Here is a 27,609-nt window from a genome sequence, read left to right on the forward strand (position 1 = left end):
GTAGATACATATGATAGAACTTAGGATGCTAAGCTGCAAGCACTTAGGATGTTACAGATTCAAGCACCTAAATTGGCTATCTGAGAGAAAATGTATCTGCTCACATACCAAAAAAAGACAGTTCCATGTTTGCTTAATTCAGCAAGTTCCCCAGTATCACCAAGAATCCATCCTGCCACCCAACTGTTGGATAAGATAGCAGCTTTATCTTCAGAAAAGCTCTCCTGGGCACAAAACTGTTGCCACCATTGTAGACATCAATCTAGACATCTCTTCCTAAACGTGTCTTGTTAGGAAGCTTTCCGAGAAGTCCACCACCAGACCTTCTCTCAGATCTGTCTAGACTTGTGTCACACGCTTTGCCAATCACTGGCAACTGGAATAGTATAACTGTGATTGGCTTAAGTCTGTTAGACTTAAGTGGTAGTGTCTGCTAAAACATCTTTTTTTTTGGGGGGGGGTCTTTTTAGGGCCACACCTGCGGCATGTGGAGGCTCCCAGGCTAGGGGTTGAATCAGAGCTATAGCCACTGGCCCATACCACAGCCACAGCAACACCAGATCTGAGCTGTGTCTGAGACCTACACCACAGCTCATGGCAATACCGGATCCTTAACCCAATGAGTGAGGCCAGGGATCAAACCTTCATCTGCATGGATACTAGTCAGATTTGCTTCCGCTGAGCCACGATGGGAACTCCCAAAACACCTAACTTCTATAAGGGAATGAGATCAAACGATTTTTTATGGTGTTCAGAGGTTCTTTGCCATCTGGAGTTCTTGGCTTAAGAGTCTGCTTTCAAATGGCTCTGTTCATTCCCCAACGAAGCTCTCTGAGGCAAATTCTTTCCTGAACTTGTACTTCAATTCAGTCAGCACTCCCTAGTCTGTGTGGGTTTAGATAAGAAGCACTGTGTAACTGACTGGAGTCAGACAAACCCCATTTCACTTTCCAATTTCACTCATTCAAGTTCAACTATGCTCAAACTGGTCCTTGAACCAGGAGCATCAGCACCACCCAGCAATTTTCTTTTGAGCCCATCCCAGGTTTATGAAACAATGTGAGGGTAAGACCCAGCCATGTATGTTTCCGTTTGCTTTTCAGGGCCACATCTATGGTATATGGAAGTTCCCAGGCTAGGGGTCAAATTGGAGCTGCAGCTGCCAGCCTAAGGCATAGCAACAGAGAATCCAAGCCACAACTGCAACCTATACCACAACTCACAACGATGCCAGATACTTAACCCACTGAGCTCAAACCCCCATCTTCATGGATACTAGTTGGGTTTGTAATCCACTGAGCCACAACGGGAACTCCCAAGCAATGTATGTTTTAAAAAGTCTTTCAGAATGGGAGAAAATCTTTGCAAGTGAATCAACTGAGAAGGGATTCACCTCCAAAATTTATAAACACCTTCTGCAGCTCCATTCCAAAAAAACAAACAACCCCATCAAAAAATGGGCAGAAGATCTAAACAGACAATTCTCCAAAGAAGACATACAGACGGCCAAGAAACACATGAAAAGATGTTCAACATCACTCATTCTTAGAGAAATGCAAATCAAAACCACTCTGAGGTACCACCTTACACCAGCCAGAATGGCCATCATCAAAAAGTCTACAAACAAGAAGTGCTAGAGAGGGTGTGGAGAAAAAGGAACCCTAGTACACTGTTGGTGGGATTGTAAATTGGTGCCACCACTGTGGAAAGCAGTATGGAGATGCCTCCGAAAGCTAAGCATAGAACTACCATTTGATCCAGCAATCCCCCCACTTCTGGGCATCTACCCAGAGAAAACCACAACTCGCAAAGACACACGTACTCCGATGTTTACTACAGCACTATTTGCAATAGTCAAGACATGGAAACAACCTAAATGTCCATCAACAGAGGAGTGGAACAAGGAGATGTGGTACATATACACAGTGGAATATTACTCAGCCATTAAAAGAATGAAATACCAGCATTTTTAGCAAGATGGATGGACCTAGAAACTATCATGCTAAGTGAAGTCAGCCATATAATGAGACACCAACATCAAATGCTTTCACTGACATGTGGAATCTGAAAAAAGGACAGACTGAACTTCTTTGCAGAACAGATGCTGACTCACAGACATTGAAACACTCATGTTCTCCGTAGGAGACAGTTTGGGGGTGGGGGGATGTGCTTGGTCTGTGGGATGGAAATCCTGTGAAATCAGATTGTTATGATCATTATACAACTACAGATGTGATAAATTCATTTGAGTAATTTAAAAATAAATAAATTTTTTATTGAAAAAAAATGTAGAATATAGTAAGAATTAACTTAACCTACTTAACCTAGGTAGGAAGCCACCTAACTGACAAAAGATCGGCTGAGTTGGCAGGACCTCAAAGTCACCGAGAAAAGCGTAGCAGCTAGACTGAGAACAGCAAAGCAGAGAGAGCTGCACAGACCATCTGAACCACCTGGACATCACAGCCTGAGACACTCGGGTGGGGGCTGTGCGCTGAGACTCAGGCTCCAGAGGTCAGTCCCAGGGAGAGAACTGGGGATGGCATGAGGGGCTAAGGAGCGGTGTGCCACAGGCTAAAAAGGGGAACACTACTACAGAGGAAACCCGGGAGAGGGTCCTGACCTGCAGGAGAGGCAAGGTGCCATTGCTGGGGAGGGGAGAGGAGGACACGGGGACCACCATAGGAAACTCCCTGCGCTGGAGTGTGCACATGCTCAAGGGCTTAGAGGGTGGGGGGTGCTCTGCAGAGGCTTCAGGCGACAAGAAGCCTCTTGCTCATTTAAGGGAGATTAGGCACTTCTTGTGCAGGCCACTGATGGCCAGGCACCTATGTGTGGGCTAAGGGCACAAGGGGGCTAAGTGCGATGTGGTGCCTCTTGCACGATCCACAAGTGGCAGAGACAGACTGCAGCGGTCATCTCAGAGGACAGGGGGAGGCGTGGCTTGCCACCACTGGGGGCTTGTGAGTGGGTTCTACCAGCGACCCCAGTCACCTCAGGAGTTGCCAAAAAAGAAAAAAAGAGGGCACTGCAACCAAGCACCATATGCTGTTGCTCTCACTCCCCTGAGAACACATCCATCCTGTAGCTGCCACTGCCAAATGCTCTGGGTGACCCCCAGACACCTGGTCACAGTCCTTTCCCAAGACTCTACAACTAGGAGCAACTGGTGTAGCACCTCCCTGCATGGGCTAAGTGGGACAGGGTGCTTCTTGTGTGGTCTGCAGGAGGGAGGGGCAAACCACCACAGTTATCCCTGATTCCAGAGGTGTGTGAGGCCCACTGCCATTGGATATATTTGAACAAAAATCACTTGCAGTCCCATTCACCTAAAGGGCACCACAGAAGGGGACACTGTGACTGAACACCACCTGTTGGTGCTCTTGTACTCCCGGGAACACACCCACCCTGCTGTTGCCACTGCCAAACGTTTTGGGCAGTACCAACACACCTGATCTCTGTCACTTCCCAGGATCCTCCAACTAGGAGCATCCTTTCCAACACCTCATATGTGGGCTAAGTGAGATAGGTTTCTTCATGCATGGTCTACAGGTGGCGGGGGCAAACCACTGCAGTTATCATGTATCACAGCAATCAGACAAACAAAAGAAATAAAAGGCATCCAAATAGGAACAGAAGAGCTAAAACTGTCACTGTATGCAGATGAAATGATACTGTATATAGAAAACCCTGAGGACACAACTCAAAAACTACTCGAACTGATTAACAAATTCAGCAAAGTAGCAGGATATAAGATTAACATTCAGAAATTAGTTGCATTTCTGTATACTAACAATGAAATATCAGAAAAGGAATACAAAAATACAATACCTTTTAAAATGGCACTCCCCAAAAAACCAAATACCTGAAAATACACCTGACCAAGGAGGTAAAGGACTTATATGCTGAGAACTAAAACATTAATCAAGGAAATTAAAGAAGACAAAGAAATGGAAAGATATCCCATGCTTCGGGGTTGGAAAAATTAATACTGTAAAAATGGCCATACTGCCCAAAGCAATCTACAGATTTGATGCAATCCCTATCAAATTACACATGACATTTTTCACAGACCTAGAACAAACAATCCAAAAATTTATATGGAACCACCAAAGACCCAGAATTGCCAAAGCAATTCTGAGGAACAAAAACCAAGCAGGAGGTATAACTCTCCCAGATTTCAGGCAATATGACAAAGCCACAGTCATCAAGACAGGGTGGTACTGGTACCAAAACAGACATACAGGCCAATGGAACAGAATAGAGAACCCAGAAATAAACCCAGACACCTATGTCAATTAATCTTTGACAAAGGAGGCAAGAACTTAAAATGGGGGAAAAAAAGACAGTCTTTTCAGCAAGCATTGCTGAGAAACCTGGACAGCTGCATGTAAATCAATGAAACTAGAACACACCCTCACACCATGCACCAAAATAAACTCAAAATGGCTGAAAGACTTAAATATAAGACAAGACACCAAACTCCTGGAAGAGAACATAGGCAAAACATTCTCTGACATCAACCTTACAAATGTTTTCTCAGGTCAGTCTCCCAAAGCAACAGAAATCAAAGCAAAAATAAACCAGTGGGACCTGATTGAACTGACAAGCTTTTGCACAGCAAAGGAAACCAAAAAGACAACTTACAGAATGGGAGAAAATAGTTTCAAAGATGAAACTGACAAGAACTTAACCTCTAGAATATACAAGCAACTTATACAACTCAACAGCAAAAAAGCCAACAACCCAATGGAAAAATGGGCAAAAGACCTGAACAGACATTTCTCCAAGGAAGATATACAGATTGCCAATGAGCACATGAAAAAATGCCCAACATCCCTGATTTTTAGAGAAATGCAAATCAAAACTACCATGAGATACTACCTCACACCAGTCAGAATGGCCATTAATAAGTCATTAATAAGTCCGCAAATAACAAACGCTGGAGAGGGTGTGGAGAAAAGGGTGTGCACTGTTGGTGGGAATATAAGCTGGTACAACCACTATGGAGATCAGTATGGAGATACTTTAGAAATCTATACAAAGAACTAACATACGGCCCAGCAATCCCACTCTTGAGCATATATCCAGACAGAATTCTCCTTAAAAAAGACACATGCACCTGCATGTCTGTTGCAGCACTATTCACAATAGCCAAGACATGGAAACCACCTAAATGTCCATCGACAGATGAATGGATTAGGAAGATGTGATATATATACACAATGGAATACTACTCAGCCATAAAAAAGAATTAAATGATGCCACTGACAGCAACATGAATAGTACTAGAGACTCTCATCCTGAGTGAGTGAGTCAGAAAGAGAAAGACAAATACCATATGATATCACTTATATGTGGAATCTAATATAAGGCACAAATGAACCTTTCCACAGAAAAGAAAATCATGGACTTGGAGAATAGACTTGTGGTTGCCAAAGGGGAGGCAGGGAGTTGGGTGGATTCAGAGCTTGTGGTTAACAGATGCAAACTATTGCCTTTGGAATGGATTAGCAATGAGATCCTGCTGTGTAGCACTGGGAATTATGTCTAGTCACTTATGATGGAGCATGATAATGTGTGAAAATAGAATATGTACATGTATGTGTAATTGGGTCACCATGCTTACAGTAGAAAAAAACTGTATTTGGAAATAATTATTAAAAATAATAAAAATTTTTAAAAATCTTTTAGGTCATTCAGATGCTGTGTAAAGTTTGACAATGACTATACTGTGTACTGCTCTGTGACTTTGGCCAAGATATACCTCTCTCTTAGGTTCCGATTGCCCTCTTTTTTTTTTTTTTTTTTTTTTTTTTGGCTATACCTGGTACATGTGGAAGTTCTGGAGCCAGGGGATCAAACCCAAGCTGCAGCAGTAACAACACCAAGTTCCCAACTGCGAGGCCACTAGGGAACTCACAGATTGTCTTTTAAATGGGGTATTAAAATCTCTTAAAGTATTATCATAAAAATAAGAAAATGTAAAGTTCTTAGTACAGTGTTGGCACAAATAAATAATGCTATGTTAGCACATCTTCATAGCTACATAATTCTTTGTCTCTTTAGGGCTGCACCCACGGCAAATGGAGGTTCCCAGGCTAGGGGTTGAATCAGAGCTGTAGCCGCTGGCCTATACCAAAGCCACAGCAACACAGGATCTGAGCCACATCTGCAACCTACACCACAGCTCATGGCAACATCGGATCCTTAACCCACTAAGCAAAGCCAGAGATGGAACCTGCAACCTCATGGTTCCTAGTAGGATTCATTTCTGCTGAGCCACGACGACAACTCCCATAATTCTTAAAATCTGTATACAACTATAAAAATGTATACTTATTAAATGAACTGATTAAACTACACATTTTTAAACATATACATTGTTATTTTTGTTTCCTTTATACATTAGTTTTACATATTTACATATACACAGTTCATATAGAAAGTAATATGAAAAATCTTATGAAAATAGCAGTTTCCTGGCTGTGCCACCACTTTGCTGTATCTTAGCAAACTGCTATTTATCTCTGTATTACTGAATAAGATGCACAGACTTCAATTTCTTAGTTTACCAATGTTAGACATTCCTTTCATTGAGGATTTAGTTTTCTTAAACTACCATCTCTAGCTCCTATTGCCTCATCTTCCAAATGAGATTTATCTCGGTAGTACCTAAATCGATAATATTCTTTACATTACTATTACTTTGTAAATGTAGGGGTTCTTTTAAATCAGTAATTTACAGTTGACAGTGTTTCTTGTATACTTCTCTTTTAGAAGCAGTAACTGCTCAATATTCCAACAGCTCAGGAAAATTAACCTCAATATGACTTCCTACACCAATATATCAGATATACTCTTTTTTCCTATAGAACTTTCTCCTAGAGCGTGCACTGGTTCTGAGATTTCTCTACCACATTTTTCACTGTGTTGGAGGCATCCTTTCTTGACCCCCACCTCGTGGTCTTTTCTTGGCTTGTTTTCAGCAGCTTCCTGAGAAAGGATCCAGGGAGGTGAACATTTGGAGTTCTTGCATGTTCACCGATGTCCTCTTTTTCACATTTGAATGTCAGCTTGATTGGGACTACAACTGAATCCCAGGTTAAAAATCACTTCTCAACAGAACTGGAAGGTATCGCCAGAGTCTTTCCTATCTTCCAGATTCAATGCCACAGACTCTCCCAATTTACTGCATTCGCCCTTTTTTTAGTTTTCTCGTAAGCTCTCATCTTTAGTGTTTTAATACTGAAAAATAGTCCTGCATAGGCGTCTTTTTATTCATTTTAGCATTTGCTCTGTGTGCTCTTCACCATTGGGAAGTTATTATTTGTGTGCTAATTTTCTCCCCATTTTCTTCTGTTCTCTCTTTACAGACTGACTGGTAGATACTGGATGTCCTGATTGATACATTGTCTCATTGTTCCAATTCTATTGTTCATTTCCTTTTTTGATCATTTTTCCTATTTCAGGATTTTTTAGATTTGATCAGTCTCTTATCTCAGATATTTGTATAAATTTTTTAAAATGCTCTCTGCATTGCCTGTGTCACTGCCAATTTTCTCTAGTGCTTTTGTTTTGATTGGTTGCCCTGTTAGAAGCTTTCCTCAAATATCTCATGGTCCTTCAATATATGTACTATACAATGAGGCACTAAAAATCTAATCTGATGCTCTGATCTTATGCTCTGGGTTTTGACCAATTTTTGAGACCCTAGATTTTACTCGTAAGATAATCAGGATATAAACTGGATTTTTCTTTGGAGGAATTCAAAAGTGTCAATATTCTATTTCCTATGGTGTTTAGTTTCTTATTGGAAAAAGTCTTCCAATTTTGTGCACAGGTATATGAGTTCCCAAAACAGGTGAAAGGAACTAGAAAAGGTGCCATTCAGTTTATAAATTTAATTTCCAACACTCTCAAGAGAAATCAAGAAATAGTCCATTGCACAGAAAAAGTGACCAATATCCTTCTGCAGTGACCCATATTACACAAGCTACTCTTAATATTTGGATAATCTTGTATTTCTTTTATGCATCTAATAGTACCTGGTATGGACCAATTTGTGTTTCCTCAAAATTCATATGTTGAAGTCCTTACCCCTGGCACCTCAGAATGTGATATTAATTGGAAACAGGGCCTTCGAAGAGGTAATTAAGGTAGACGGAGGCCTTTAGGGTGGGCCCTAATCAAGAGATTAGGAAGAGACATAGGGGAGACACCAGGGATGCTTTTGCCAGAATGAAAAGCCATGTGAGGACACAGGGAAAAAAGAGCCATTTGCAAACCAAGGAGAGAAGACTCAAGAGACCAACCCTGCCAACCCCTTTGTCTTGGACTTTCAGCCCCTAAAACACAAAAGAAGTTTCTCTAGTTTAAGCTGACCCAAGCTGTAGTATTTTGTTATAGCAGTCCTGGCAAATGAGCATAGTACCCACCTGTGCATTAGTTACTAATCAGTATTCACTCCTGAATTGATTTGACTTAATTGCCTAATTGGTGCCCTTGCCCAGTGCTCACTCATACTCCTCAGGGGTCATCTTTAAGAGCTCTCATACATGCTGAGAGTTTCCCACATCCCTGGAGGTTAAGGAGCGAGTGGGGCAGCCCAGAGTTCACGCTCCCGGAGCCACATTCAACCAAGAGGAAACAAGAGGTGTCGGCCTGCTTCCTCATCCCTTAATGGAACAACCCATACTAGTGTCTTTCAGAGGGTCCCCAGCAGAGCTGAGCAGCCTTTGTCCACATCATGCCACAGCCACGTCTTAAAGCTCAAGGATGGCATGGGGGAAAAAACTTAAAAAAAAAAAAAATGCCACCACAGTTATCCATTTCATATTATATGCTCCTTTTCCCCCACTACACTAATAATTCAACCTGCTGCTCCTGCACAGGATCAGTGGTACCAGCTGCAAAAAGGGCTACTCTCAAATCACACTTAGGGCACACAGAAGGTTTGCATAAGGCCTCAAAAGAGAATTACAAATATATTCATTTTATTATACAGTTAAAACATTAAAGTTCCTACTAGCCTTATGTTATTAGATTTAGAAATTTAAATTTTATCAGTATAAGACATTTTGCTATTCCAGTGACTCATGTCTGTTGAGGAGCTTGTGGAATGCCATTCCTCTGTAACAATTCTGAGCATGACGTCCCAGAGTGGCATTTCACGGTGTTTTTCCCCTAAAATTAACACGGAATTTTATACGACCACATAATACAGAAAAGACACTACTAGGAAGGTTTTGGCAACAAAATGACAAAGTTCAATTCAAGTATACAATGTGATGAGGATTTGAATTCCATTTGGCTCAATTCTACAATCTGCTTCAATCTAGAATTTCTTGCCCCTGGTAATTCACTCTTCTCACACCTGGTATCTGAGTTTCAGTTCCTCCTGAAGTAGATTAGATACCTGGTTGTAGCTATTTGGGAAGCTAGAAGTATCCCAGCAGAAGGATGAAGGGAAAAATCCAAACCTGACTGGGTTTACATCCTCCCAAGATAGAATACTTCCAAATGAGACCAAATTTAACTTAAAGAGACAGTTTGAAACTAGGAGAGACCAAGATGTCTGTAAGTAAAAGAATAGGTGAGATTATGTTACACAGTCTCACAAAAGAAACTGCAGACAAGAACAAAGATTTTCACCCCCAACTGTGGTTTGAGAGGAGCAAAAGCCTAAGAGTGGGAGAAGGCAGAAACAGAATTTGAGCTCTCCAAGGGCAGGGAGGGTTGCCTTTTGTTCAACCTGGTAAAAGCCCATGTCTAGAACATTGCCTGGGACCTAGGAGTCAATGGCAAATAGGGATATGAGGAAGGGAGGGAATATTAGGCAAAAGGACTCAGGGTTCCTCAGAGTCATATTTCATTAAGAAGTTGAAATTAATTAAAAACCATCTTTCTGAAACCCTCATAGATATGACAACAACAAATTGACAATATATCCAACAGGAGAAGTAATCATAAAAAGGTCAGGGGTATGCGAGTGTGTGTATAATATTTCCTAACAAGGAAAAAAAAGCAAAGCTTTTCTTCATTCTGAAATGCAGAAAATACTACTGGATACATCTTACATTTACGAATGTTTGGAAGCCAAGTCTTCTAGTCCACTAGGGCCCACTCACTAAATTAGAATATTAACATGTTTTTTATCATGCTAATGAGTAGCAGTATAAGTAAATAGGTACAGCTATGAGATAGAAGTCATGTATTTGGTCAAAGCACATAATTATGGAATCTGAATGTTCAAAATGACCCAAGTTTCAGAACCTTAGGAACCAATCAACCCCCAAGTCTGCCCAGGTTTGAAACTCGGCTCCACAACTTACCAGCCAAATGACCTGGTACAAGTTTCTTAACATGTCTGCAGCTGTTTTCTCATCTGTAAAATGGGAATTATATTATTCCCCTTATCACCAGGTTACAGTTAGGATAAGAGATTATCCATGTAAAGTATGTAGTAAACGTTTAGCATACGAAAATGAGACATGAGTCTCAATCAATCGAAGGACTTCCTCTAGTTAAGATCAGACTCAATAACCACAGTTGATAATAATTTAGCCATTTACACTGGCTAATTACCATGCAAAGTGTTTTGAGTGTATTAACCAATTTTAAAATGTATTACATTTCAAAATAGTGTAAAATACCATTATTTTCTTTGATAACCCATGGTGAATAAGGAACTCAAGCAATATTAAAAATTTTTTAATAAGAATTGCTATCTTCGGGTTTCTCCCTATCCCTAAAGTGATTTTCTTTAATGTACATGTAGCGGAGTATATTTAATCATGGTTAAGTTTCAGTCTCCTGGTCATGGACCATCATTCCAGCTAACCCAAATATATTTTCCAAGATGTTAAATATGACTCATAGCTTTGGATTGAGTAATACTGTAAGCAAAACAAGCAAAAACAAACAAAAAAAAACCCTCAAAAACAAAAAAACGGGAGTTCCCATTGTGGCAAAGCAGAAACGAATCCATTAGGATGTGGGTTCGATCCTTGGCCTCGCTCAGTGGTTAAAGGATCCAGCGTTGGCATGAGCTGTGGTGTAGGTGGCAAACGCGCTGCAGATCCCGCATGGCTGTGGCTCCAATTCGACCCCTAGCCTGGGAACTTCCATATGCCACGGTGCTGCCCTAAAAAGCAGTAATAATAATAATAATACTGAAAGCAAGAGAGGAAACCAATGGCTTACTATCAATGACCTCCTTCCAGTTAATCTATAAGTCAACTGTTTTAATATTTACAAATTTTACTTTATTTTATTGTCTTTTTAGGGCTGCACCTGTAGCATATGGATGTTCCCAGGCTAGGGGTCCAAGCCGAGCTGTAGCTACAGGCCTACACCACAGCCACTGCCACGCCAGATGCTTAACCCCCTGAGCAAGACCAGGCCTCCAACTGCATCCTCATGGATGCTCGTTCGGTTCGTTACCACTGAGCCACGACAGGAACTCCGTGTCTAACCAATTTTAAAGTCACCCAATTTAATTTCTAAGCTCAAAGATCTTATATGTAAGGTGGGTTACATATAAGTCTTACAGTGTTGTATGTGAGGGTTAAGTGAAAACAACTCTAGACCAGTGCTAGTTTTCTCCTCTTTCCCCCCCCCCCATCAAATTGATAGGGGTGTGTGTTTGAAATACTGCCTGGGTCTCCTAAAAACTCCTAGAGAAATAATACTTCCTCGTGGAACTCCTTTCAAGTCATTAAGTTGTGGCCTAAACTAGCTGAGACCCATAGGCAAAAATGCAAATGGATTTTAATGAATCCGTTTAGGTCGCGATGCTACACTAGAAATGGAGAAGTGTGAGTGGCTTTCAGTTCTGTAATTCAAAAGCAGCCGGTGTTACTTGTGTGGAAACCATTCTCAGCAGGCCTGGCCACTTCCATTAAGAGTGAAATGAATGGTGTGAGACCCTAAGGCCTGGCTTCCATACCTTTGTGTGCACAACTACTCATGGAAACACTCTTCCCCTCCCTAGTGGGTGAAACAGGCAACCCCATGACCCCACTCTCCCCACGTCTGTGTGCTCAGGACCTACCTGCCTGGAAGAGGTGAAAATGGCACTTCCTTCCTCCCAGAGTCAGCAGGTGGGTCTACCCTTTGTCCCTGCTCTGGAGCCTTCTAGAGACTCAAGGGCAACAAACGCTCGCGCTTACCGGCCCCTCCCCTTATGAAGCCCACGGATCTCGCGATTCTTGATTCCCGAGCCCAGCCACTCAGTGGAAACACTTGGCGAACCCGAGGCGCTAAGTGAGCCCGGGTCCTCGCCCGCTTGATGCTGATTAAATTGGCCTCAGATGCCGGGTGGCGAGAGTGATATTTAAAAGGTGTTGCAATGGGCAGCAAACATTGAGAATTTCTGCTTTAGGGGCAAAGGGTCTTCGCCTGATTTCACTTTCGAACTGTTGCCCTGGGACCCCTTCTAACACCCGGAGGTGAACTGCCCGAGGAGACGCCTGTGCAGACAAAGCCAAAGACCTCATCAGAAAGGAGCGCGGGAGGGAAAGCTGCAGGTAAGGGAAATGGGAGGGTTGCTCTGCCTCCCAGCCGGCCGCAATTTTCAAGTTTATCAAGGTGGGGTTAGCTTTCTGGGTTAGCTCCCATCAGTCGTCCTGCTCCTACCCATATTTGGTCTGACTCAGTGCCCTTCCAGTGGCCAGTGCATTTTTCAGTGGAACGGATTCCAATGCGAGGGGTTCTGGGAGGTTTGTCAGGATGGGTTACAGGCTAGGGTCTTCCGCCCTCCTTCAGACCCTCCCAGATTTTTTTGGTTGGGTTTGGCGGCAGCTTATTAGTTTCGGGACCTCCTCTTGTCAGACAACTTGTGCAAGTGGTTATTTTCACCGTTGACCAGGGCAGGCGGTTTCAGTCCATGGTTCCCTAACAGAACTGCAAAAGTAGATTCTCATTCAGACTAGTGAACCCAGGAATCTAGATCCTTCTGTTCCTCTTCCTTTTCCTTTCACTCATCCCACAGATTCTAGGCATCTACCTGATCTCAGCAGTTCCTTGGGAGCCTTAATGGGGCAAGGGTTCAATTGGGGAATTTCTGCTTAACCTACTCTATTAACCTCTCACAACATAATGCTAAAACAGGGGTTAATTTCAAAAATTCTGTTAAACAATTAGATGTTGCAGAGAGAAATCAATCCAGTCGCGTTGTATCCTATATTGGGCAAAAATAGAACAAGTTTCTAAATGACTGTTTTTTTTCAACTGTTCAACATAAACACCTCATTTTGTTTCACCTAAACAATTGAAAATACGTCCCAAATAATATTTCCCCAGGTGCCAGTTTGGACAGCCCAGGCCACATTTTAAAACTTATTTATGAATCAGTGAATTAAATATCAGTAATAGACATTCTATTCTTTATTCACATTCTCAAAGACACTGTATATGTATATTTCTTGAGCAATAGCTGAGACATAAAATGGAATGGTACGTTTAATTTTTTCCCAGAAGAGAAATGATTTGGTAAACAGCATTATCTTGAAAGCAGCTAGTTCTTTTTAATGCTTATCATGCTTTCCTTGTATTCAGTTTAAATGTCACACATCAGCATCTATAGGTGGGCTATTGTCGGTGACCTTTATATATTATGTTGAAAAAGCACCAGGAATTTCTCTTTTTTTCCTGTATTTTCAAAGAAATGGAAAAACTTCAGCCCACTCTTTCACTGCCAGAAACATTTGCAGTTTCAGAGCTCAATGTTCTGTTACATGACATCGCAATTGCAGTCAATATATATTGATGACAAATTGAACAGAATTACATGGATCCCTTGAGCACGAGGAGTGAGGTGTGTGTGGGGGGGTAAGGTTTGAAATCTCTTAATAGGTTTTGTATGTGCCTCTGTAGAAAATGGTAACCTTAACAGAGGGCCTCGTGGATTCATAAATAATAAGAGAAGCATTTATGTCTAAACATAAAGCTGTCCTAGAGTGTTTTTAAAAACGTGTGTATATACACATATATGATGACTCTACCCTTCATTATAAATTAACAACCGAAAAAAAAAGGTAGATAATTAAATGCTAATGATTCAAACTGGGTGCTTATGTTTTGGATTACTTGCTTCATAGGGTTAGCATTTAAATGGTCACTTTGAAGTTAACAAACAGCCATTAAGATGCATCAAGGGAGTTCTCCATTTTTTGCAGTCATTGTTTTCATCTGGCTGGCTACAGGCTCAACGAAACAGCAGAGATGGGATTTACATAGCGAAGGCTATTTTTGTTAGTGGGAGGGATGAAACCTTTTCTTCCAAATAAATAAATGAGAGGGATGGTCTTGAGAGACTGGCATGTGGGAAAAACTAAATCTTCTGTCCCCCTTCTCCGTCAGCCTTGAGATTTCCATTGTTCTTTCCTCTTTCCCTTGAAGGCTTCAATGCAAATTTTTTAGTTCCCAAGCCTTTGCCTTGCACGTTGCTCACAGCCTCTCAGCCCCCTCTCAAAGGATTCCTTGGATACTGAGCCAACTGTCTACGAGATTCATTATTCTGGACTTTCTGGGGTTAATACCCAAATCCTCTCCTGTGGCAGTACAAGTCAGAGGAGGAATGGAGGGGGGAAATTACATGAAAATTCCTAAAGGCATTGTCTATTGAAAAGAGGGCAATAATTAAAAGATAATGTGAAAGGAGAGAGAACATTCTCACAGGATAATGGTCTCCTGCTGCTACAAGAATGCAGGGGCAAAGCCAGCACTGTTTATGGAAAATAAATGCCAGAGTGAGGGAGGTTAAGACATTTACTTTCAAATCAGAAGAGCCAGTCCCTGGGCAGAGTCCTGTGATTCCCTATTATCAAAACTGATGGAATAATTTTATCCAGTAGATATTCATGCAGAAGACAGGTGCTTGCTATGTTATTAGTAGCTGGAAAAGTTAGAGGCCTTCTTATTCATAGATGGATGATAGTTGGATGGAGGGATAGATGGATGGATAGACAGATAAAACTCTGGTTCTGCTTTCAGCTCATTAAGAAAAGTGCAAGTACAGCAAAATTTTTAGCATGGCCTTCACTAGGCTGTGCTCAGATTCCAGCTACTTAATATCTGCCTGTGTTCTATAGAAACTTGCTAAGAGCAACATTCTTTCCTTTGCGGAATAAGGAATAAGAATAAAATTGCTCCTGAGAGGGAAACTGAAAGATGAAGGATCTGGTATCTGGTAGGGGTAGTGAGGAGGCAGTCTTTACAGCGGAAATATTTTAGGAAAAGTGGGGCTTTTTTTTTTTTTTTTTTTTTTCTGCCTCACCTGCAATATGCAGAAGTCCCCTGTCAAGGGATCAAACCAGCACCACAGCTGTAACCAGAACCACAGCAGTGACAATGCCAGATTCCTTAACCAGGGGAGGCAGGAGGGAGCTCCAAATGGGGCCTTTCAATACCCTCACATCACACCCATAAGACTAATTCAAGTGCTATTGTTCTCAGAAGGAATTCTAAAGGAATTGCAAATTTGTTTCCAATAATTGTAAGTGAAAACTAGATTGTGACATGGTTGTTTGGGGGCACCAATGGAATGGCACATCAATTTGTTGCTCAAAAATAAGTCATACAAGGTAAAAACTTTCAAATGTTGCACAAGTTTTATTCAGTCCTGTCAGTGAATCATGGTCCATATCACTAGTTCTGCACTTGTGTGAAAGTTGAAAAGTTATAAGGACAACAAATATTTGGAAAATGTACACTACATCTGATGTCGCTGAACATATAGATAGGGACAAGGTACTCAAGATATTTGTAACCCACTGCAGGGAGAAGGAAAATTGTACCTATTTTTATCAAAAATAAAGGAAAGATTGGTACTCCAACAGAAGTATATACAGTGAGAACCCAGGATGGATCAATAAATTCTAGTTAATAAAATCGTGGACAGCTTCATGGAGAGGTATGTGGCTGCCAGGAGCATTCCAACTCAGGACCATAATACTGTTTCAACCCCCCTGGCGGCTTCCCATATCATTCAAGGGAAAAGCCAAAGTCTTTCCCATAATGTACAGAGTCTTAAGTTAACTTCTCTGAGAGTATCTCCTGCCCCTTTTTTTCCTCATCCGTTGCACATATACTGACCTCTTTGCTGCTCCTAGAAAATGATAGGCACACTGTTGCCTTAGGGCCTTCACATGTGCAGTTTCCACTGCCTGAAATGTGCTCCCCCCATAGCCACATCCTCAGGACTTGCTACATCACTCTTTCAGGGTTATATTGTTTTGTAGCAGTTGGACTATTTACTTTTTAATTTTTTGTACAACTTTGAAAGGTTACTTTCAATTTACAGTTACTACAAAGTATTGGCTATATTCACCCTGTTGTACAATATATTCTTGCTAAGGGACGGGGAGTGGGAGGTATTCTTTCAGGTCTTAACCCAAATGTTCCACTTTTCAGCAAGATCTTTCTTGCCCACTGTTCTTGAAACCGGAATTTCTCATGACTCCCCCAATACTTCCTGCTGCCTTTTCATGCCCTTTTTTTTCTCCTTACCATTTACGGGATTCTAAAGGACTATATGTTTGTTTTTATTTTCTGCTCTTCCAATTAGAATGTAAGCCCTATAAGAGCAGAAATTTCTGGTTTGGTTCAAAGAGTGTCTGGTCCATAGAAGGTAACCTTAATTGAATACTGAAATGCTTCATTGTTTTTATGTTTCCTAATTGATTTTATCATATGTGCTCTAATTCTCTAGCTAGCAATGTAATGCTCTTTCTATAAAATTTCCTCTTGGAACATTATAGAATGTCTTTAAATGAAATGGTGTCTTCATACTATTCCATCAGACTAAAATAGAAACTGTCTTATAATAGAAACCAATCATTGAATTTTTCCATCTGAAAGATAAAGGTATTCAACTAATGATACTCATAATTTGAATAATATCAACCATTTAATCAGTGCATACTATGTGCAAGGAAGATTAGCAAATCAACATTTGAACAGATATTTGTGGAGTTTCTAATGTATGCTAGTTCCTGGAAATATACAGTAAGAAGTGTACATTATTTTATTTGGCTCTTAAGTCCCTCCATAGGTTGGTCCACCTGTTTATTCAATCACCAGGTATTTATTGAGCACCTACTATGTGTCAGACAGAGTGAAATGCACTCTCCCTTTTCTCTAATATTTTCTTCTACTCCTAGAAGTCAGTAAGATTAGCCTTCTCACCTCCTTTTAAATATCCAGGATGTCCTCATTCCCCCAGCTATTCATGCTCTTCTCCCTAGCAATTCCTCTGTGCCTGTTTAGCAATGACCCCTCCTGGAAGGGGTTCCAGTTTCGTACAGTCTGGTCTCCTTTCTTTAGCCACCTTCATCGGGTTTTACTTTAGCCCTCAACACCTCATTCCGTAGCTCGACTTGCTAGTCTTCTTCTCAACTTGACTTCACATCAGAATCACCTGGGAAGATGTTTTAGAAAAATAACTTAGATTTGCATGCAGCGACCCAGGAATCACTGATCTAGACTCAAAGTTGAAAACAGATACCCTCAATTCAAGTAACAAATAATTGGTTAAATTTAATAAGGATGTAGGTATCGTTTGTTCTCTGGTGCAGTGTCATCAGGTATAAGAGGGGATCATTCAACAAAGTGGCAGTTTTCCTCTTGAATGTTTCTTGACTGCCAATTTAGACAAAAACTAGAAATATGAACTAAAACCATAGTAAATGTCTGTTAACACCTTCATTCCCTACTTGTAATTACAAAATAATGAATTTTGGGGGTTTCCGTCGTGGAATGTGGTTAATGGATCTGACTAGGACCCATGAGGTTGCAGCTTCAATCCCTGGCCTCGCTCAGTGGGTTAAGGATCCACTGTGGCTGTGAGCTATGGTGTAGGTCACAGACGCAGCTCGGATCTGGTGTTGCTGTGGCTGTGGTGTAGGCTGGAAACTACAGCTCCAATTAGTCTCCTAGCCTGGGAACCTCCATGTGCCCCAGGTGCAGCCCTAGAAAAGACAAAAAAAAAAAAAAAATGAATTTTGTACTACAGAATTCCTATTTCACTCAAAGTTCCATTGTTTTTTTGAACTGTAATTTTTTAAATTAAGTAGAAGAAATATAAATAGGGGCTTCTGGATGTAACTCGCCACCTCTCCTCCAGCAGGGCAGGTTTTTAGTGAAAATAATAAGAGTTTAGGGAACTTAGGACATGTAAGTCAACTTTTATAGCTCTCATAAGAGTTTCTGGATAAAAACTGTTGAAAATGTTTTTAAAACAATTGGAAGATAGAGATGATTTTTAAAGCAATCATCACTTTTCTCAATAAATACTTGTTTTTGAGCAGAGGAAATTCTAAGTTCCCTGGAGTCCAGCTCTGTTCTCCTAAAGCATCATGTGATGGGCTGCTTGGGAAAGAGGCAGAGCAAAGGCAGGGAGATGGGCAGCTTAAAGGTTGACATTGCCTCTGATAATCAGGTAGGAAGCCTGGGTTCTAATCAAAATCCTGGGTTCTGACCACACCTCCTTCATATAGTCCTGTTTTGGAGATTCAAAGAATATATGAGAATGTACCTAACACTTAAAAGTTACTCGGAATGATTTATTCTCTCATTTTTTTTCTCTATCCTATCTCCACTCTCCCTGTAGGCTTCCCCCTTGTATTTTCCATTTGTGAACCCTAACTGTGACCTAGGAAATCTTGACATCTGAAATACCCTTTGTATTTAAAATATGTTAGGCATTCAGAAACATTATGATACATTAGTAAAACCAATTTGGATTTAAAAACAAAACAAAACAAAACAAAAAGAAAGCCTAGGAATTCCTATTGTGGTGCAATGGGACTGGCAGTATCTCTTCAGCACTGGGTCGCAGGGTCAATCCCCGGCCCAGCACAGTGGGCTAAATATCTGATGCTGCTGCAGTTATAGGTCAAATCTGATCCCTGGCCTGGGCACTCCATATGCCTCGGGTCAGCTGAAAATGAAAATAAATAAATGAAGTGTTTACTGATTTACTGTGCAGTAATGTGAAATAAAATATATTTCCACTTTTTTATTCATCTGCTGCAGAGAGGAGTATAACCTAGATGTTCTTGTGTGTAATTTGTGTGCCGAGGTTCCTTCGTGCTTCAGGGGCAGATCATGAATCCACAGAATTTCCCTGAATATTGATATTCACTCTACCATCCCCACATCACAAAAACTATGGAAAATTAGATCCAAACTGACATTCCCAGGTGACTATCTATCTCGGGGTGTCTTCCACGCATTGATTCTTTCAGCAACAGAAAAATCACAAAACATTCATCTTAAGACATCCAACACATGCTCAGTTTCTTCCTGATGTGTCGGACGATGAGCAGATCTGACATTAAAACCAGTAATTTCTCATATTCAGATAGAATGCATGAAAATCATACTGTGTTACACTGCACATAAGTATGCCTCACTGTCCTGCTCACATCTTTTACCATAGATGAAAAGATTATTTCACCCCTTCTTAAAAAAAAAAAAATGGTCTCTGGATCTACACAGCCCTTTGGGATTTTTCAGTGAGGTTTTTGATTCTTAAACCAGAATTTAGTCACTCTCAAATACCTACATCAGTGTCTTGCCACACTGCCTGAAATTTCTGACCCCAGCATCATTTCTTAGAGGCCTTTAAAATACCTGATCATTTTAACTTGTTGTAGGGATTGTTAAGTTCTTGGAAACTATGATCTATCAAGCAATAGGATTCTTTTGTCCAATGAAGTCCATGTCACTTACTTCTACAGAGAAAGCAGGGTTCTGCAGGAACAGAGTCTAAAAGTCATGTAATTATATTTCAGAGGGAAAAGAGTGGAGGGAGAAGGTGGGTTGTCTGTGAACAGCCCTTTCAGGATGGGGAGAACACAGCAGGACAAACTAATGGACAGAAGTAGAATGAGAACAGCCACACAGAGTTGAAGTAGAGAAGAGAGTGTGCCTACTTCACATTTGCCCAGGCCTGAGTACCTCTGCTCTCCCTAAAGACATTTGACGAGCCCCAGCCATATGCTGGGAGCTTCTACTGTTTCTGCATTTTGTTTAAATTAGTTCAACTTCCATGAAGGCAAATGTTGACCTAAACAAATGCTGATACATTCTACCTTCATGCCGGAAAAACCATCATATAGGAGTTCCCGTCGTGACTCAACCTGACTGGTATCCATGAGGACGTGGGTTCAATCCCTGGCCTCATTCAATGGGTTAAGGATCTGGCTGTTAGCTGTAGTGCAGGTAACAGGTGCGGTTCAGATCCTGCATTGCTGTGGCTGTGGCATTGGCTACAGCTCTGATTTGACCCCTGGCTTGGGGCTTCCATGTGCCACAAGTCTGGCCCTAAAAAAGCCTAAAAAGAAATCATGTAGATAGCAGCTGCTAGTCAAGAACTTTGAAGATATTTTTTATTGTTTTAAACAATATTCTACCTGTAGCAAAGCAATAAGATGGCCACTCATGTGAAATTAATTTCTACGAAAAGAGACCTAGTGTTTTTGCCTATTATCTTTTTCTTTTTGAGGCCTCTCCTGTGGCATATGGAAGTTCCCAGGCTAGGGGTCAAATCAGAGATGTAGCTGCCAGCCTATCCACAGCCGTGGCAACAAGGGGATCCAAGCCGCATCTGCAACCTATGCTGCAGGGCAACGCTGGCTTACTTAACCCACTGAGTGAGGCCAAGGATCGAACCTAGATCCTCATATATACTGATCAGGTTGATAATCTGCTGAGCCACAATGGAAACTCCTTTGCCTATTATCTGCAGCCCCTCCTGTTACCAACCACTGACTCAGGCTCACAATCCTTGAGTTCATATTTAGTCTTTCATACAGCTCATACAAGTCTAGGTCAAATTCAAATGCTCTTTTCTTCATTTTTTTTTTGTTTTTTTTTTCTTTGTTTGTTTTTTGCTTTATTTTCATTCAGGAACTCAATATTTATGGAGTGCTTACAATGTGCCCAGCACAGTTCCAAAACACAGATATGTCCATGAGCAAAACAGACCAAAGTTCTGGCTTACACTCTCATGTGGGAAAAAGACAAACAAATACAGTATGGTAATTGATGGTGAAAAGGATAGGTTGTGCAGGGAGTGGGGGCAGAAGGGATTAGAATTGGGGGAATGAGGGATGATATGGGGTCCTCAGCTTCCGTGGTGACTGATGTAAACAGGGATGGGAGACATAACGGGATAAACATGCTCTCAGGGTAAATGCTGGCGTAAGTCTAGAGGGGAGGCATGTAAGGCAAGCAGTATAGCTCATGGTTTTGAAGCCTCTTTTTTTATTCTTACAAATGATGACACAGAGACAGTAGAGGGGCCCGGAAAGTGGCCTTCCTATTTAGAGCCAGGGAGCTCCAGGGCTCCCTCCTGCCACCTTTGTTGGCAGAATCTTTGCTAAATTCCCTGGTGGATGTTTATCCAGATCACTGTCCCCCAGATGCATTACCATGGAAAATTTCCTCTCAAAAAATCTCTGCAGAAATTACTAAAAATATATCTCCAAGTAAGAAAGCAAAGACATTTAAAAAAAATTAACATGCAATGGCTGTGTCCTCCCAAGGAAAGGAAATAATATCCACAACTAACTTTACTTTTTGTTTTTCCCCCTTTCGTTTCCAAGCACAAACGAAAAAAATCAGTTATCCCTGTTTCTGGCATACAGTGTTGAAACTGTGTTTCTAACTATAAGCTACCTACCTACTCAAATTGAAAAAAAAAAAATGTGTTAAGTTTTTAAAACATAACAACACCACAAAATTATGCTTCAGTCCCAGAGAGCAGCGGCAGTGGGAAAGATGACTGGGTGCATCAACCAAGGATAAGTGAACTTCATCCTGGGATTACTGGGCGCCACTCATTTCAGTAGGGACTTTCCTGCATGGATGCTTCTGTGGACTCTGGGGAGGGAGTATTCAGAGGGAGTACAGCCTCAGACATTGACTAACTGATTTTCTGGCTATAAATAAGAAATGCATCCTGAGCAGAGTGAGGAAAGGGACTGAGCAGAGAGGACAAAGCATGTGGAGTGGGCATGGGGAGTTTTTTCTAAGCCTACATGCAGCAGGTGGTTTAGGGAGAGTTGTGCTTTGTATCTCTGTGTGGGTTGCAGTTTGCATGTAGGGGCTGAAATGAAGCCCTCATTTTTGTATTCACCAAGCCATTTACTCTAGTGAGAGGTCACATCCTACATCCTCTGGGGAGGCACTTTTGTCTAGACATTATATGGGCTATTGGAAGATGGGGTGTGTGTGTGTATGTGTATCTTACAACACTTCCCACTCTCCCTTGCATATTAAAACTCTTCTTTTCTCTTGGATATTTCCACCTAGCCATAAAATGCTCTGTAAGATTATGTGTCTAAAACTTAACACTTTCCTTATTTATTCCCCAAGCCAGTTTCCGTCGTTATTTCTTCTTCACTCACTATAGCCAACACCTGGCCCCTCTTTCCACCCTACAGTTTGCGTTCAGCTGCCCTGCCAAAATCCCACCTTTCATCCATTAATCGACACCACTTTTCCTCTTGTTACCAAATTAACTTACCTCTTCTAGGATCCTTTCTTTCTGCAACATCACACTGCTGATCAGCCTCTCTTCCCCTAAATCTTTCCTCCCTGGCATTGTTCATCCCATTTGTTTTATTCCTTATAACCGCTTCTTCCCTGACCTCACCTTTGGTCTGGCTCCCTGCTTCTGACCCCTAGAGTTCTCTATTTAGCCTCCCTCTCCATTCTCTGTCTTCTGGGAAACTGTATTTACTCAATTATCTGACTTCCAAGTATCTATTAGTTCTGACTTCTCTCTTGAGCTCTAATCCCAAATATTGAATTGTGTGCAGGCAAACCCAAACTGATGCAGCTGGCAGCTGGCCCTGGTAAAGGCACTTTTCTCCAACTGAAATAAAAGCCAGAGCAGGCACAGCCTCACCCCTTTTTGAGGGCTCTCCAGAAAAGGAAGTTGTGAAGAAGGAGATAGGAAAGAAGAGCAGGGGGAAGAAAGGAAGAGAGAATGATGCTTGGATGGGCATGGGCTCCCAGGCAGCCCTCAAAGCTTTGTTTCCTACTAACAGCTCAAGGTGAACCCAGAAAATCTGAACGTGTCGCTTTCCCTCCTATCCTTGAATTCTTTCGTCCAGGTACCATGTTCTTGTTTATAGTAGTTTATCTTTTGATTCACTTGGATTCATTCCAAACATCAACATAACTGGTTCATTTCCAGTTTTACCTAACCTATATATTTTTTCCATTGTATCTTCTCTCCATAGTTAAAGTTTACACCTCAGTTCTAGTCCCTGAGGCATCCAACCTGGACTGTCCCAGTAGTGCTACGACCTAACCATAACCCCCACCCCAAAGAATCTTCTCCTATACATCATTCTCAGACGTCTAACTTTATTCCAACCAGTCCCTATTTATATGGATAGATTTTAATAAAATGCACAAATTCTGCAAAATCTCAAGACAAATAATTAAAACTACAAAAGTTGAAAATAGTATAATGAAGTTCATAAAATTGGTAGGCAATTTCCTAAAGTAAGGTCAAGCTCTGTTTGCGGGTGCCAGCACCAACAGGGGAAGTATTATAAATATTCTTCTGTTGAATAGCACACTTCGCTTGGCTGTTAAAGAGGGCCATTTATGAATATTATATATAATTTATGTTTAAAAATGTGGTTGTAAATATTCATTTGTGATCCAGGAGAGAAAGACTGGAAGAAAGCCCACCAGTGGGTAGAAGATTTTGTTTGTTAGGGAAGGGAGAAGTGTACCAACTAAAGAAAGTCTCAGTCAACCAGGAAAGCATGTTATTCTGCAGAGTAAACTAGGCAAGTCTTGATGTGAGAAAAGAGAATTCAGGGAGCGTGTGTGTGTCTCTGTCCCCAGCTAAACAGAAGAGCTCTGTTTCCTCAAAATGAGTAAATTTGAGTGGGAAGAAACCAAACTCAGAGAACTGAGCGGGAATTCCAGAACATAAGAAATCAGTGTTAAGACTATTCTTCCTAATTAACAAAACGGGACTCTGTAAACACACTCTTCACCAATGAACTTGGCCCAGGTATGGTGCCCAATGACTATTGAAGAGTGTCCTTAAAAAAGGGAGGAGCATGGAAGTCAGTCCTGCAAACTTCTGATACTTCCCATTCTCTAAGAATGATGTCAAAGGCAGTTCCATGTACTTGGCATATAGTGTGAGTGGTCCCCCTGGAACTGTGTAAAGCAACCTATTAATAGGGAGTCCCTTTCATGGGCCACTTCCTGTTCTCATGTCCCCTAATACCCAGAGGAACCGGGAAATGCCCCCAAATAAATAGTTGCAAAAGCCCAAGCCTTCTGCTGGTAAGAGAGAGGGAGGACAGGAATCTGCACATTTGCTTGTTTTTGCCATGAGAAGTTTTCATGATATTGGTGATGTAATATTGCATATCCTTTTCCCAAATCTCACCTCCTTAGTCTACTGGTCCACAGTCCATCCTCCACCTCCTACCCTCCAGCCCACGCCACTACACTCTGGCATCATTTATCTTGAAAGCAGTGACGGTTTTACTTATTTTTGACTCAGCTCACATGTAATGCTATGTAAGTGAATCAATAAATCAGTGAGAAGATAGCAGTGGTTCTTAAAACAGGAGGTTAAAATATTGAAATTGAGTGCTTAATTGGACATAAAAATTCTATTTCTATAAAAGTATTGCTGGCCCAAATTATATATTTCAGAATTAAGTAAAATAAGACCTAGACCTAACTGCATCCATTTTTCTCTACCAGATTACACCCAGATGGCCCCTGTCTCCACTTTAGCTCACATCTCCCCAATTTCCTTCTCATTTTTTTAGACTCAGCTGTAGACCTCTTTCAATCCCTCCAACACTCCAGGATCCCCACTGGTCTTTGTGACAGTCGATGCTTACTCTGCTGGGAAATTTACCCCTTTTACCTTCTCAACATTCAGGTCTCAGCTTAGAGGTGATGGCCTCCGAGAGGCCATTCTTGACCTGGTTTGTTACATCTCTGATGTCCTTCCAGTGCAAATATGCTATTAACATATCTGACATCAACTAAAGCTATTTCATGATATAACCACACCCAGTACTTTATATAGTAGATAAGTTTCAAAAAAAGTCTAAAAATGAAATTACATTTTCCAAGTGAAGAACATTGTCATTCCAAAGATTATGTTCTCTTCATTTTTATTGAACCTCAACTGGCAGTAGTTCTTCACACTTTATGTTTCTCTGCTCCAGAATCTTTCTCTCAGTTCATTAATTATACACAAACTAGGCTTCAGAGTATTGGAGGAATATCTCTTGCAATAAATATTTTAATGAATCCTTTTGTTTTAATGACTGACACATCACTTAACCTTTGTGTAATGATTCTTTGCTAAACAACCCACACATTTCTGGGATGTAACATGCCCTTTCACTGAGCATGTTACATCAATGTTTCATTTTTGCAGTGATGACATTCAGATTCAGTTTTCCCTTTTTAAAGTTTTTTTTTTTCACTTTTCCATTGCCAGTATTGGAATTGCCACTAACAGATTTTTCAGGAGTGAGGATGAAATGATGTGTGTGAGAAAAAAAAAAATATGTGATAGGGTAGTTCGACAAAGTGTTTTAACTAAGCAGAGGCTGAAATTAGAAACTGGTTATACGAGGCATAGCTAGGAAGACATGACATTAAATATGCAGTGATACACTGAAACCCTGTTCAAATAATCTTCACAAGTAAAGGTATAGAGGATGCGGTTAACTATTTTTTCTATGAAAAATAAGAATTAAAATATCAGGAACTTTCAGAATTCCAACTAGAGTAGTACATTCATGATTAGAACAAGGGGCAGGTGAATGGGGACTTACGTACCTACACCATGAACTTTCAATGTGCAAAAGCAAGATGGACTACTGGAGCCAATACTTGCACTTTCATATATATTTCTAAAATCTTACAATCAAAAGAATTTTATTACCTATATTTTTGCAGATTAATCCATTCGCTTTTAAACTCTATCATCTCCTCGGAGAAACTAAAAAAGAAGTCATAATACATTTCACATCTTTGTAGCCACCACCATAAAGAGAATGTGTCTAATTTATTTCTGTGATAGGTGATGAAAAAATAGGTGAATTTTATTTGGGGGAGGAATAAGCAACTCCTCTCCAAAGATAGGTGAAGGCAGAAGTCATTTTTGTGGACCATATACAAAGAAGCTGGGGAAAGAGAAGAATGCATTAAAAGGCAACCTCTTGTCTCCTACTAGGTACTGATTTATTATCAGTGCAAAGGGAGAAGTGCTGGTTGGATTCCTAGCACTACTTACTGCATCTCCCCAGGAGATTCTGCATCTGCTGTCCAGGCACTGACTTGGTCTGCACTTGTTTTATTTATAAGATCCAATGAGACTGTAGTCAAACTGCTATAACTGCAGGGTTCCTAATTCCCCCGGCACAGAAACACTTGGATGTGTCTTTTTCCTCAAAGACATGATCAGCTCAGCTTCTGGTGGTTTCTCTTTTTCTGTGTCCATGCTCTGGAGGGCGGAGTGAGCCAGGGTGACGTGATTCTTCTAATGCTAGTGTAATTTAGTTTGAATTTATAAGACCACAAGAGCCTATTACTTTGTATATAGGATGACATATCTAGCTCCAAATTGGAAAGTTATTTGGCTTCTATTTGGGTTGATCCTCAACCAACCAGTATGACTGATAATTGTAACTAAAATAAATTATTCCTCCAGTGCTTCACCACATCACTTATGTAAATCATTAGTTTAGAAAGCCTGAAAGTAGTTGCTTGGTTGGTGGCTGGTACCAATGAGCAGTGCCTTAGATACTTCTAGTTTCAAATCAGTGCTAACTGGCTTGAGCCTGGGGAAAAGCTGATTAGATAGTTTAAAAGGCCAGAGCAGAAGAAAAGCTCTAAGCATCCTCAAAAGGAAAGTGTCAATGCCAAGTAACTAAATAGGAATGATTCAAGTAATGCTACTTTTTAGGATTCTTAGAAGCAACATATGACATTTAAGCATGATTCCTGTCTGGCTGTTCTACTCCACTGGCCACAGCACAGCCTTATAAAAATAGATTGGGATTTAATCCCCCAGCAGGATATGACTCTACTTACATGGCCAGGAGAATGTGTTAAATAGTAAATGTGAGCCTGAATCTAGCACACACACTGGATACTTTAAAAATGGCCCCATATATGGAAAGGCTTTCTCTCTTGACTTCATGTACGAGGAGTTAGCCCCGCATGTAGTCACCCATTTGCTTCTGAGTACACACAGGACAATTCTGGGCCTCTAGCCTATGCCCAAGGATAAAGAAACAACTTGTGTCTCAGCTCTGAAATCTCCTTCTAGAACAGTATAAACAATCCCCAGAGTCATATCTGTGTAAGTCATATAAATAAGAGATTCTTTGCTCAAACTAAATATAAACCAGATTCAGAGGACCTAGAGGAAGTATACATAATTAGCTAATCTGATTTAGGTCAAATGTACCTATGTAGTTATTGTCAGGGATATGCCTGTTAATTTTCACATTTCCCCAACAAGCCTTTTGGGATAGCTTTTATCATCTCCAGAAAAGGGTGGGGATGGGGGGCTGAGAAATTCAT

General features: G+C 40.9%; 2 long non-coding RNA genes across 10 annotated transcripts in view; one reads left to right on the top strand and one right to left on the bottom strand.

Moving 5' to 3' along the window:
* Window positions 1-12,163, bottom strand: part of LOC146402782 (uncharacterized) — a 95,108-nt gene extending 82,945 nt beyond the window's left edge. For all 8 annotated transcript variants that reach the window (XR_014807794.1, XR_014807798.1, XR_014807795.1 and 5 more), the window contains exons 1-2: window positions 12,056-12,163; window positions 10,335-10,387 (exon numbers count right to left, since the gene is read on the bottom strand). This is a non-coding gene — a long non-coding RNA (uncharacterized LOC146402782). The remainder of the gene's footprint in view (window positions 1-10,334; window positions 10,388-12,055) is intronic.
* Window positions 12,164-12,365: 202 nt separating this feature from the next.
* LOC146402783 (uncharacterized) overlaps window positions 12,366-27,609 on the top strand; it is a 72,077-nt gene continuing 56,833 nt past the window's right edge. For both annotated transcript variants that reach the window (XR_014805143.1, XR_014805142.1), the window contains exon 1: window positions 12,366-12,530. This is a non-coding gene — a long non-coding RNA (uncharacterized LOC146402783). The remainder of the gene's footprint in view (window positions 12,531-27,609) is intronic.

This window comes from Sus scrofa, chromosome 6 (assembly GCF_054392235.1).
Source record: "Sus scrofa isolate SSC_HxYL_T2T_F1_AM1 chromosome 6, Sscrofa_HxYL_maternal_Yorkshire_Landrace_v2.0, whole genome shotgun sequence".
NCBI classification, from domain to species: domain Eukaryota; kingdom Metazoa; phylum Chordata; class Mammalia; order Artiodactyla; family Suidae; genus Sus; species Sus scrofa.